Source organism: Malania oleifera, chromosome 3, assembly GCF_029873635.1.
Source record: "Malania oleifera isolate guangnan ecotype guangnan chromosome 3, ASM2987363v1, whole genome shotgun sequence".
In the NCBI taxonomy this organism is placed as follows: Eukaryota; Viridiplantae; Streptophyta; class Magnoliopsida; order Santalales; family Ximeniaceae; genus Malania; species Malania oleifera.
Window position 1 is genome coordinate 12,940,043 of NC_080419.1, and position 14,284 is coordinate 12,954,326.

At 37.7% G+C, this 14,284-nt stretch overlaps 1 protein-coding gene across 1 annotated transcript in view; it reads left to right on the plus strand.

Annotated features, from left to right (window-relative positions):
- LOC131151609 (probable inactive patatin-like protein 9) overlaps positions 1 to 6,421 on the plus strand; it is a 28,547-nt gene extending 22,126 nt beyond the window's left edge. The window contains exon 3 of the mRNA XM_058102872.1: positions 6,312 to 6,421. The gene's annotated coding sequence lies outside the window, so the exon portion shown is untranslated. The remainder of the gene's footprint in view (positions 1 to 6,311) is intronic.
- Positions 6,422 to 14,284: the final 7,863 nt, after the last annotated feature.

Here is a 14,284-nt window from a genome sequence, read left to right on the forward strand (position 1 = left end):
TAGACCCCCTGAATGAGCAAGAATATAGATTCGTGGGTCCACACGTATTTGCCTCACCACAGTTGGTGTCGGCTATTTAGGTGAGAAGATTACTACAGGGTGGTTGTCAAGGGTATGTTGCATACATAAAAGAATTTCCAAAAGAAAAATTGAGACAAGATTATATACTAGTAGTGAGGGAATTCCCAGATGTCTTTCTAGAAGAATTGTCTGGTTTGCCGCCTGACCATGAAATTGAGTTTACTGTAGATCTGTTGCTGGGATCTGCACCAGTATTTAAGGTACCATACCGTATGGCTCCAGTCGAGTTGAAAGAATTGAAAGATCAGTTACAGGAATTGCTAGATAAAGGGTTTATCAGGCCCAGTGTATCGCCCTAGGGAGCGCCAATGTTGTTCGTGAAAAAGAAAGATGGAATCATGAGATTGTGCATCGATTATAGGGAGATAAACAAACTGACAGTTAAGAATAAATATCCTCTCCCTAGGATCGATGATTTATTTGATCAGCTTCATGGGACCCAAGTTTACTCTAAAATTGACCTATAATCATGTTACCATCAGGTGAAAGTTAGAGTAGAGGACATTTCGAGGATCGCATTTCGAACCATATATGGGCATTAAGAATTTTTAGTGATGCCATTTGAGTTGACTAATGCACCAGTAGTATTTATGCATTTAATGAATCAAGTGTTTCATCAATATTTGGACCAGTTTGTGGTTGTCTTCATTGATGATATACTGGTCTACTCGAGGAGTTTTGAGGAGCATGAACATCATTTGAGGCTGGTGTTGCAGATATTCAGAGAAAGAAAATTGTATGCAAAATTCAAGAAATGTGAGTTCTAGCTAAGGCAAGTTACCTTTCTCGGCCATGTGATCTCTAAAGCAGGTGTATCAACCAATCCGAGTAAAATAGAGGTGGTAGTAAGTTGGGAAAGTCTAGGCAGCGTTCAGGAGGTCAGGAGTTTTTTGGGATTAGCAGGCTATTACCGACGCTTCGTAGATGGCTTCTTTAGACTATCAGGTCCATTAACACAACTTACAAGGAAAAATGCAAAGTTTAATTGGACCGACGACTCTGAACAGAGTTTTTAGGAGTTAAAGCAACGGTTAGTTTCAGCTCCGGTATTAGCTATTCCATCAGAGGAGGATGGGTTTATAATATACAATGATACCTCTTTAAATGGTCTTGGATGCGTGTTGATGCAGCACGATAGGGTTATTACGTATGCATCTAGACAATTTAAAGAGTATGAGATGAATTATCCTATCCGTGATTTAGAGGCATTACCTATATTGTGGAAAGTGCGAGATTTTCACAGATCACAACAGCCTGAAGTATTTCTTTACTCAGAAGGAACTAAATATGAAACAAAAAAGGTGGCTAGAGCTTATTAAAGACTATGATTGCACCATTAGTTACCACCCAGGGAAAGCGAATGTGGTAGCTGATGCTTTGAGTAAGAAATCAATTGGACCAGTACTAGCAGCCATGGAGATTCCACATTCAATTTTTATAGATTTGGAGAGGCTCAACATAGAATTAATAGAGGAAAGTCCTCAGGCAGCCATTGCCACTCTAGTGGTTCAGCCTACGCTATATGAGAGGATTAAAGCAGCTCAGAGTGATGATGCAGAGTTGGCAGAGGTAATGGCTAGGGTGCGAGATGGTCTAGGTAAGGAATTCAGCATATCAGATGACGGAGTTTTGCGGTTCCGTACAAGGCTTTATGTTCCTACAGATATCGAGATCAAGAGAACTGTATTGGAGGAGGCTCACAGATCCCTATACACTATACATCCAGGTAGCACTAAAATGTATTAGGATCTGCGGAAGTGCTTTTGGTGGAGTGGAATGAAGAGGGAGATAGCTGAATTTTTACAGCAGTGCTTAACGTGCCAGCAGGTTAAAGCTGAGCACCAGAGACCAGTAGGGCAGTTGCAGCTATTATTTATTCCAGAATGGAAATGGGATCACGTTTCGATGGATTTCGTTACGGGATTATCGTCAGTGCGTCAAGGGTTGAATGCAATTTGGGTGGTTATGGATTGTTTGATGAAGACTGCTCATTTTATCCCTATTAAAATCAGCTATTCCATGTACAGACTGGCAAAGATTTGTGTTCAGAAGATAGTTCGTGTTCATAGAGTACCAATATCCATAGTCTCAGACCGAGATCCTCGGTTTACTACACGATTTTGGAAAAGTTTTCAAGAGACTATGGGTACACAATTAGCATTTAGCACTGCTTTCCATCCCCAAACAGATGGACAGACCGAGAGGACAATTTAGACCTTAGAAGATATGCTTCGTGCATGTGTGTTAGATTTTGGGGGTAGTTGGACTCAGTTTCTACCACTAGTTGAATTTGCTTAAAATAACAGCTACCAGTCTAGTATCGGCATGGCTTCGTACAAGGCACTGTATGGCAGGAGATGTCGTTTTCCTCTCTTCTGGGATGAGGTAGGTGAGAGGCGAGTTTTAGGTTCAGAGATTATACAGTAGCAGTGTGATAAGGTCTGACTAATTAAAGAAAGAATTAGCACCACGTAGAGTCGACAGAAAAGTTACGCAGATACTCGCCGCCGAGAACCAGAGTTTGATGTGGGAGATCGAGTATTTTTGAAGATAGCTCCGCTGAAAGGAGTTATGAGGTTTGGAAAGAATGGAAAGTTGAGCCTTAGGTATATTGACCCTTTTGAGATACTAGAGAGAATAGGGTCAGTTGCCTATAGGCTAGCTTTGTCACCAGGTTTGACTCGAATTCATGACGTGTTTCATGTTGTTACGTTAAGGAAATACGTCCTAGACCCGTCCCACATTGTCAGCTATGTAGAGATAGAACTCAAGGATTCACTAACTTATAAAGAAATGCAAGTATAGATTTTAGACAGAAAGACACAAAAACTGCGTACTAAAGAAATTCAGCTAGTGAAGATTTTGTGGAGGAACCATGCTATGGAAGAAGCCTTATAGAAACTCGAGGATGAAATTAAAAAGAAATACCCACATTTGTTCCAAGAGTAATCAGGTAATGTAAATAGTTAGGAAATGTTTCTTTTGCAGGTACATGTACTATTTAGATAGTAAGTAGTTTTTAATTTTATTTGTGTAATCTCTCAAAACATAGAATGTAACCACAGTATTCCTCCACCATAAGTGAGGGTAGGTAATAAAATAAGTAGACCATTTTGCCTTTAAAGAATGATGAGTTATATGAATAGTAAATTTTGAGGACGAAATTTTATAAGGAGGGGAGAATGTAATGACTCGAAGAATAATGATATTTAAATAATAAAGAGGGAGGAAAATGGAAACAGAAAAAGAAGGAGGCAAGGGATTTTGTCGATGAACACAGGGAGTTTGTCGATGAGCGCATAAGGAGACGTCATCGACGAAACCATGTCTTGTCGATGAGAAGATACCAAGAGGGGTTTTGGGCATTCTAAAATTCGTCGACGAGGAAGTAAGGTTCATCGATGAAATCACTTAAGAACTCGTCGACGAGATGATGTGTCTCGTCGACTAATCCGGGCCTATAAGTACTTCTAAAAACTAGATTTTAACATAATTTACAGTGCAGGAATCTTTTTTCTCTCTCTTTATACCCCTCTCTCCTTCTCTCTTCGATTCCGAGTCCGTTGCTCGCTGGATTGAAGATCTGAGGCCACCACGACGCTCCTGATGAAGTTCTCTACAAGTCTGCCGGAGCTGATCATTGGTGGAGTTAGTTTGGAATTCATCCCAAACTCAGGGTAAGGTGTTTTATTTAGAATATGTTTTCCCTGCAATTCATCCCAAACTTAGGGTAAGGTGTTTTATTTAGAATATGCTTTCCCTACAATTATAGGAAATGTTGTATGTAGGAAAATACTGATGTTTTGTTCTGGGGGATGTCGCTTTCAGGGTATTGAGTGGAGAACCATGCGGGTGTAGGGCCAGAGTTTAGTGAGGGCTTTTCAAAAACTAGGTAAGGGAAATATGCTATGTTAGGAGATTTGCTTATGTTAACAGAAATTTTACAGTGCATGTGTACCAATTATTATGTAGTTTTTATAGAATATGAGATTATAAAGTATGTGTGGCCTGAGTAGATATTATTTGATGTAGAATTTTACACAGTTTTCCCAATATATGATGTTATACAGAACATATAGATATAGTCAGATATTCACAGATATTATACATATAGAAGCATGTACATATACAGTTTTATTCAAATAGTTTCACAGGCAGATATAGATATACATAGATGTTTATTCAGATTAGTATATATAGTGTTTACAAAATGTTATGTTTTCCTAAATGCTATAACACTCAGAGTATATAGACAAATTATATAGATAGAAGATACAGACAGATTATACAGTTATAGCATCAAGATGCTATAGATATTACAGTATTTACAGTACAGATTAATAGTGTTATGGTTATTTTGGAAACATAATGAAAACAGTAAAAATAGTATAGTATATATGTATATAGTATCAGATCCTTGTGGAATGACTATACACAAATACAATTACAGAGCACGGTACCGTTGCTATATACAGAATAGAGTGCAACTGTAATGACCCGAAAAATAATGGTATTTAAATAATAAAGAGGGAGAGAAATGGAAACAGTAACAGAAGGAGGCAGTCGACTTCGTCGATGAACGCGAACATTGCATTTTGAATATAATAACCTAGGGAATTTTCTCATGGCCTCGTCGACGAACACAGGGGATTTGTCAATCGTCGATGAGGGTACAAGAGGGTCTCGTCGACGAGGGCAAGTTTCGTCGACGAGAAGATACTGAGAGAGGATTTTTTTGGAAGTCTAAAATTCGTTGACGAGGGTGCAGGTTCGTCGATGAACTTTCTACAGGACTCGTCGATGAGATGACGTGGCTCGTTGATGAAGGTCATAGTATAAATAGTGCTAAACTCATTTTCTTGCACATAAATCTCACCGTAACCCTCTTCTCTCTCTCTCTCTCTCTCTCTCTCTCTCTCTCTCCTATGGCTCCACCTCCATCTCTCTTTGATTTTGGCCCCGTCAGTCGTTGAATCGACGATCTGAGGTCACCACGACGCTCCTGGGGAAGTTCTCTCCAAGTTTGCTGGAGCGGATCGTCAGTGGGATGAAGTTGGATTTCATCCCAAATTTAGGGTAAGGTCTTTTAAGCAAAATTCGGTTTAGTAGCAGTTGTAGGAAATGACGTAGACATAGAAATAGTAATATTTTGTTCTGGGTTTTATGGTTTTTAGGGTGTTGAGTGGAAAATCCTGCAGGTGTAGGACCCGTTATAGTAGGGAGATTTTAGCAAAAATCAGGTAAGAGAAATATGCTATGCTAGGTCATTCGAGTATGATTTCTGTATAAAATTATATATATATATATATATATATATTCTACCAAATTAATATTCACAGCAGAATTTTATGCAGTTTATCAAGTATGATTAATATGTTTTAAATTATTATGTGACTTGAGAATATAGATATAGTACAGAGACATGTTTTACAGTATTTTTCAGAAATATGTTTTACAGAGTATACAGACAGTGAATATATTTTGTAGTAATTACAGAATACCATGATTATATAGTTGATACAGATACAGTTTACAGTACCATGACATACAGTTTTACAGTTTATTTCAAAAAATACAGTTTATACAGATACAGTTTATCACAGTGTCATGGTTTATACAGTTTTTATAGAATCATGGTAAAATAGATAGTTGTATATAGAAATGTATGATATAGTATCAGACCCTGATGGACCATTACAGATTACAGAGTACAGTACCATTGCTACATATAGTATATGGAGTGCAACCACCTATTCAGATAATACATGGTATAAAGGTCGATGATATAGAGCCCACGAGTGGATAGACTCCCCATCAGATATGGGTTGAGGAGGGCTGATCAGACCTATGGAGTATAGTGATTTATCCTGGTCGGCCAGCTAGGATAGATCCCGCCTACGGGCCGCACAACCATATCATGATTGGTTAAATCATGACACACTATTATCCACAGGGAAGTTTTCAGTTATTACTATGTTTATACAGAGTTACAAAGATAGAAAATATATATATATTAGAAGTATTTTGAGTAGAAACCTAAAATACAGATATGTTAAGCAATAGGGAAAAGGTGATGGTTTATATTACTGGTATTGTAATTACAGATTCAGTAATACATGATTATATAGTAATAGATTTTCACAGTATTGTAACTCAATTGCCACACACTAGCAATAGTATATTTCGTCTTACTGGGCGTTGGCTCATCCCATTACTTTAACATTTTTCAGGTGATCCAGGTAGGCGAGCAAATCAGGCTCGCAGATAGAGGGGCCCCAGTATTGCTCTGACAGTAGAGTGAGTATTTTTGTATAGCCCTAGCCAGTTGAGGATATTTGGGAAACAGTCTTATATGTATGTTTTGAGGAACCTTTTAGCACTCTGGTATTGTATATAATTATGTATGGTTATGTTTATTTGATTTCTACTTCTCGCTGCTTAGGTTGATGGTTGGGTTTAATTCAGTTTGGTATCAGAGCATTATAAATGTTATAGTATATAAAAAAAACCCCTAGTTAAATAGTAGGTTGTTACAGCAACCACATATCTCAGATAATGTGTGGGTACCGTCAAACTGTGCTCGGAAAGGATGCAGCTCTCCAATTCACCGGATTGAGGAGGCCAGTTTGACGAGGTAGCAACGAGTCTTGAGCTTAAGAGTGGATGCAGTTTGGCCGGACTGAGGTAGTGTAGAGTATGATGACTTACCTGGAGGGCCGACCAGAGTTAAGTCCAGCCTACGTGCCGCACAACCCTGTCGTGAGGGGTCAAATCACGACATACAGAGTCCCAGGGAAAGAGCACAATTATGTATATGTATATGTATACAGTTTTACAGCTTTTGTTGTATATAGTATGATATTAGCAGTATGTATGATAGAAAGTTTAGATGATACAAATATTTTAAACTACTATACATATGATATATGTGCTTTACAGATTTGTCAGATCATGCAGTGTTAAATACTACTATTATAGTTATACTACTCGGTCGCCACACACTAGTAATAACATATTTCCACTTACTAAGCGTCGTATCACCCCATTACTTTACCATTTTTCAGGTGAGCCAGTTAGGCAAGCAGATCAGGCTCGCGAATAGGGAGGTTACTTGGTTACCCTGATTGTGGGGTGAGTTTGTGACAGAGTTTTGTATTTTTGGGGCAGGTGATACTGGAGGAAGTTGTTTAATATGACTATGGTTTGAATATTTTGAGCTCTGGTATTGTACAGTATAAATGGTTGTATGACTTATGTATCCGCTGCGTAGATATGGTTATATATATAAAAAAATATAAAAAATAAAATAAAAGGTGAGAATTTTGAAGACGTTACAGGTTGTGGGTCTATGGTATGGGATATTGCTGAGTTATTAGGTGGCAGTGAGTTGTGGGGCGGTGATGTGTTTGGTGAAGCCACGCTGTGAGGTAATGCAGGAAAAGCCTATGCTGAGGTGTTAGTGATGGTAGGTGACACTGTGTTGTGAAGAGGCAGGGATGGAGGGTCGGTTGATGTGGAATTTCGGGAGATAAATGTTGCTGCATCTTAGGATGGTTGTACGGTACTTATCCATGGAGATGTGGACGAGTCTGAGGTTGTGTCTCCAAGCGAGTGAGTGGTATTGTCAGGTAGCCAAGTGTCAAAGATACTAATTACGTGTGCTGTTGTTGTTGTTAACCAGGTGGTGTGTGTAGACTTATAGGGAAAAACCAGCTCATCAAAGACAACATGCCGAGAGATAAAGATTTTCCTACTTGATGGATGAAAACATTTATAAGTCTTGTGTTGGTCACTATAACCAAAAAAAATGCATAGAAGTGTTTTGGGATCAAACTTGTGATGTCGCATGTCCCAAGTGTAGCGAAAACACTTAAACCCAAAGGTTCGAAGTGAGGAGTAAACTGGATGTATTCCATGTAATGCATGATATGGAGTTTCAAAATTGAGGGCTGATGAGGGTAGCCGATTAATTGGATAAACAGTGGAAGTGAAGGCCTCTACCCACAAAAATTAAGGTGCACCAAAATGAAATAACATGGTCATACCTAGTTCTCTTATAGTCCCATGGCGTCTTTCAACCATACCTGTTTTCTCGAGCGTATATGGTGTTGATACTTGATGCACAATACCTGTGGAAAGAAAGTGAGTAGACAATTTGGAATTTAAGAACTCAGCACCTCCATCTGAATTAAAAAATTTAATTTGCTTGTTAAATTGTCTAGCTACATAATTTTCAAAAGCTATATGTGCACTAAAAATATAAGATTTCTAAAATAAAGGAATGATCCATGTATATTTAGAAAAATCATCAACTAAACAAGTGTAATATCTGAATTTTTCAATAGAAAGAGTAGGAGCAGGTCCCCACAAATCACAATGAATTTTTTCAAAGGAACCATGTAATGCCCTGAACCGCCACGTGGGCCCAGGGTGCTACTTTAGTGACGTCTGTGTACCTTATACCTTATTCATCATATATGAAACATACATACGCAGCAGAAATAAAATACAAAATCCTCAAATTACATTACCAGAATTCTAACTATTTTTATACACAAATATCTCCATTTTCACATAATTACATCCCATAAAACTATAAAAAAATAAAATCTCTGTCCAAACATACCACCTACATTAATTTAAACCACTAGCTCGACTCCTCTAACCTGTTAGACCCGATCCCTAGGATTTCTTAAAAAGAGAGTTTGTAAAGTAGGGGTGAGACACAACTCAGTAAGGGAAAAATTAAGTTAATGTCAGTGTGTGGCCAACATGCATCTAGTGTACATAAAATAACCAGTTCACTAAGTAAATAAACACATTTATGAAATCATTCTTATTTTACACTCACACACACAATTAGTCGAGGATATGGAAGATTACCCGGCTGTACAAGTAGCTTCCCTCTGCTCTAATACCATTACTGCTACTAGGGCACTCCTCTTTCTCAGCAAGCCCTCGAAGTTATCTTATTAATTATCCATATTCACATAAATTAACAGATATACATATAAGACACTCCCTGTAACAAACACGCCATTTACTTCTCCCATGGCATGGGTTGTGCGCCCGAAGGTTGGACTATTGTCATGGGGGATCCACCCAGACAATAGTCATTTGTACTCTCTGCTAACATATTCTGCAAGTATATACAGCTCCAACTGCTGGTTCGATTTCCCTCACCTAGAGGGTACATTCACCTCACGTAGGCAAATCTGACAAGACCACCCTGCACCTCTTAGCATAGGTATGGGCGCACATGATCACATAACAAATCACTAACAACGGTACCATGCTCACAATACACTGGTCCCTAGGGTTCTTAAAGCATATCATGCAATTTAGATAATAGAAATCCCCATTTAAAACATTAATTCACATATATTTCTTGTTATTCCAAAAACCCGACCCCCGGCCACAAATACAATCCGACTCATAGCCATTTAAACAAAGCCTCAACCTTTAGCTGTCATATCAAATCTCTGCATTATTCATAAGCATTTCCAGTATTTCGCAAACAATTCTAGTATTTCACAAACAGTTTAGTATTTTAAAATCCTAAATCGAGATGTACAATAATTCATACCAATTAAATCATCTGTCACACAATTTCTACATTTTAATATAACCATATAAACAAACAAGCTATCTACCGTTCATTTATTGAAAAATACCATATCATATATCCTAAGTTTGTAAAATCCATTTCAAACGATTGGTTTTCAAAATAACCTTTAAATTGTTAAATAAATAAATATATGTATATATATTAAAATATAACAATTAAATTGATTCAATTTCTATAAAATTACTGACTTAACTTAATCCCCTTACCTGATTCCTGAAAAGCCCAACAAAAACCTGACCTACGCCCCACGACGTTCAAAACCCCTAAAACCCTGAAATTCAAACTTTACCACATTATTTATCAATATCCCCAGAGTAACTTTCACTAAAATCCTCCTAGATTCCGAATACCCTAAATAGCCTATAAAAACCTAAATTATTAAACTTACCCCAATTTAGGATTGGTGCCCCAGAGCTCCAACTTGAAAATTGGCTCCGACTAGATTGTAGAGAATCTCCCCACGAATCTCCCCGCGAATCTCCTGACAGTTTCCATTCATCAATTGGGCTTAAAATTTAAGAAAACTTGAGGTAAGAGTGGAATTTACCTCACCCTAGGGGATATGCCTACGCCGCTCCTACGACAAATTTGTTCCTATAGATACGTCGGTGGCGGAGAATGGAGTCTAGCTATATTTTCTGATTTTCAATCGGCGCCCGTTTGGCCGAAAAATTGAAGAGAGAGAGAGAGAGAGAGAGAGAGAGAGAGAGAGAGAGAGAGAGAGAGAGAGTGTCATGCCCCGAACCCACAGGTGGGTCCCAGGTGTGAGTTTAAGTAACCTAACCTGTCTCTATATCAATTTAAACATACATGATACAATACAAATAAGAGGGTCTGACCCCGTGGGGTACACGGTTGCGCTATATACATACTCATACCAATCCATACTCATTAGATATGCAGTGGAATACGATCTTTTATACATAAACAAGATCATACCAGAGTCTATACAAGCTAAGACATACATTCCCATAATTACAACACGTACCCCAGGTGTCTACAAACAATCCTAACAACCTGGGTATCAAAACTCGTACCTAAAAGGTACTAGCAGTAGCTACAACACCCCTTGCTTCCGAACTAGGATGCTACTTACCGCTACCTGAAGGCCCTGAAAATATTGTACATACATTCAAGGTGAGACACCTCTCAATAAGGAAGAAAACAGTTTATATCAGTGTGTGGCATACCAGTGTCATTTTGCATACTTCATAACACTATACATACGATACAGTTTGAAACAATTCGTACAGTTTCATACAATTCCATACAGTTCCAGTATTTTCAGAAAACCATTCCAGTTCATACGATACCCAACATACATACATACATACATACATAAGGTCAGTGTCGTCACACTAGTTCGCAACTACACCAGGTCACCTTGTCTCACAACGATTACATTGCTACATACGCAACTACGCTGTGACGATCAAGGCCCAATGGTGAATCCATTGCCTCATACGCAACTACACAAGGTCACCTAGTCTCATAACGATTACATTACTACACTTGCAACTATGAAGATCTACGACTCAGGCCCAGTAGTGATTACATTGCTACATACGCAACTACACAAGGTCACCTAGTCTCACCACGATTACATTGCCATATGCAAAACTACGCTGAAACGACCTAGGCCCAATAGTGAATCCATTACTTCATACGATGTAGCATATAGCTCACACCACTTCGGTGACCAACCGGAATTAGACTGGTGATATTTCTCACCCTCGGATATAGAACCGGACACTCTTGCCTACAGTAGTTAACCGATCCATGGCACAGCGTATGGTAATTAGCCGCCACATAGCTGTTTCGGTGTACGGTGATTAGCCGCCACTAGCTGATTTTATTAAACCTGAAATCATTTTGAAACTCACGTCCCTATACATTTCAGCATACGGTAATTAGCCACCACATAATTGTTTTAAAAATACCTGGAACATATGCATACATTCATACATACCACACTTATTTGGTTTATGGAAAATCATATCATTTACAATTTCAAGTATACAGTTTATGTAAATATGGATTACGGTCACCTCAATAATGCAGTTTTAACACAACCAACAGATTTTCAAACAAAATAGAGATGATACCCGAAAACTCTAACCCGAAAATCCCACATTTTTACCCGATAGATTTCCCCAAATAAGTAGCTAAAACATACATATGATCATAGCCTACAAGCATACCGATCCTGATTTAAAAAATGGACTAATATAAACAGAATCCTCTTACCTTAACCCGAAAACCATCTACGAACTCTACGGTCCTCAAAACTACGAACCGAGATCCCGAAACCTACAAACCATAGTACAAAACATACTTACAATTTGTACTACTATACATATACCGAATCAAAAATGAAAATCGAGCCTTACCTCGATTTTAGCCCGAAACCTGAAAACGCTCGAAACGAGATTCTGATCCATAGAAGTTGTAGAGAATCCTTCCACGATCCTCATGGTAACTTCCGTTTCCCGATTCTAGCAATGATCAGTGAAGGAATCTAGAGAGAAGGAGTAGGGAGAGTTTTAGAGAGAGAGGGAGAGTTTTTTTTTTTTTCCAAACTTAGCAACTAAGCAACCCCCCCCCCAAAAGATCTTTTATAAGCCTTTGACCCAAGGGGCTTCGTTGACGAAATGGTGTCCTCATCGACGAAGTCTTAAGGGATTTCGTCGACGAGGCAGCGATTTCATCGACGAACCCTGATATTTAAATTTTCCAAACCTCTCGACTTTTCCTCGTCGACGAACCTTTGAATTTCGTTGACGAGAAGCCTTCTACCTTCGTCGATGAATTGTGGCCTCGTCGACGAAGTATGCAGAATTCCATTTTTCCCCTCTTTTACATAATTAACCCGTACAACACAATTCGGGTTCTTACAGAGAGAAAGAGAGAGAGCGAAGAGAGGGAAAGAGATGCTGGGGGGGCTGCGCCTGTGGCTTTTAGGAAGCTTTACTTTTATATATTATAATTTATAATTTATATTATATTATATTAATACATCATATTATATTATTTAAATAATAATTATTTCTTTAATTAATTAATTAATTAATTAATTAGTTATTTATTTATTTATTTTTACATTTCCATGCATAGAATTTTTGTGGTTATTACATTCTCCCCTCCTTACAGAAATTTCATCCTTGAAATTTATTGCATACAACCTCAAGTAAAATCCATCGTTAATCAAGGAAGTTTTGAACTAATCTTTTAAACCACTCTATTAGAAATGGTAACTAACATAAATCGATGGATTATACATTCTGTCCTAATACACCTTGCTTCAGCACCATCACTCAACAACTTCAATTTCCATCTCCGATCTTCCAAGGATCTAACCCCGTCATAACCTTAGAAGAATAAATAGATAATTATCCTTTAATTATGATACGACCCAAAAATTTTATATTAGTTGTTCAGAACCCACATTTCTTGTTTAACATACAACTCATGCTCTCGTAATGTTTGTAAAATTAATCACTAATGTTGTTTATGTTCTTCTTGAGTCTTTGAATACCCCAAAAATCATCTATAAAATTATAATGAATTGATCCAAGTATGGTTGAATAACTTGATTCATTATATCTATGGAAATGCAAGGTGCCTTGGTAACCCCAATTGATAACACTAGAAACTTATAACGATCTTACTGTGTACTCAATTCTGTCTTTGGGATGTGTAACTCCTAAATCTTAATTAGTGTTAATTTAATTGCAAATCAATCTTCAAAAATTTTGGGATTTAACAATTAATCAAATAATCCACCAATCCCTGGAAGTCGATACCAATTCTTAATGTAATGTGATTCAACTTCCAATGACTAATGCATAACCTTGAGGTCCCATTATGTTTCTTAGTGAATAACACAGGTGCAACCTATGATGATATACTAGGTCGAACAAATTCCTTGTCGAGAAAATCTTTTAGTTGCACCCTTAGTTGCCTTAGTTCAATTAATTTCATTCTATATGAAGCAGTTGACATAAGCTATGTTCCTAGCACCAACTCAATATTAAATTCAATCTCCTCTTGGAGGTAGCCCTGATAAATCATCTGAGAAGAATATCTAAAAATTCATCACTTATGAGTAAAGAAGTTTGGGGTTTCATTAACTCGTATATTTCTTTCATTGTTGTTACAACCCCAGACATGTGCCCAAATTCACAAGCTCTCAAGATGTCAACTATGAGAGATTGTTAGTTGGAATGAAACCATCACTCCATTTGAATCTCCAAGTACTACTTCCTTTTTGGAAACAATAAACTAAGTGTATGATCAATGAATAACCACCAATGGTTAGCCTCATTCTTACATAGAGAAATTGCAATGATGACTCATACTCATCAAGGACCTTACCTGCTGGAACATCTCAGACTAGGATGTGTAATCATTTGCCTGTCAGATCAGATGTAAAAAAGGCACTTCAAAACTCTCACCATAACTTTGTAATTCGTTTGAGTAAAAATTATATGAGCTTCTAAACATTCTCTGAAATTCTAATCACCCAATTCCTTTTCAATGTCTTACTAATGCACAGGCTTACACTTTTAAATCAGA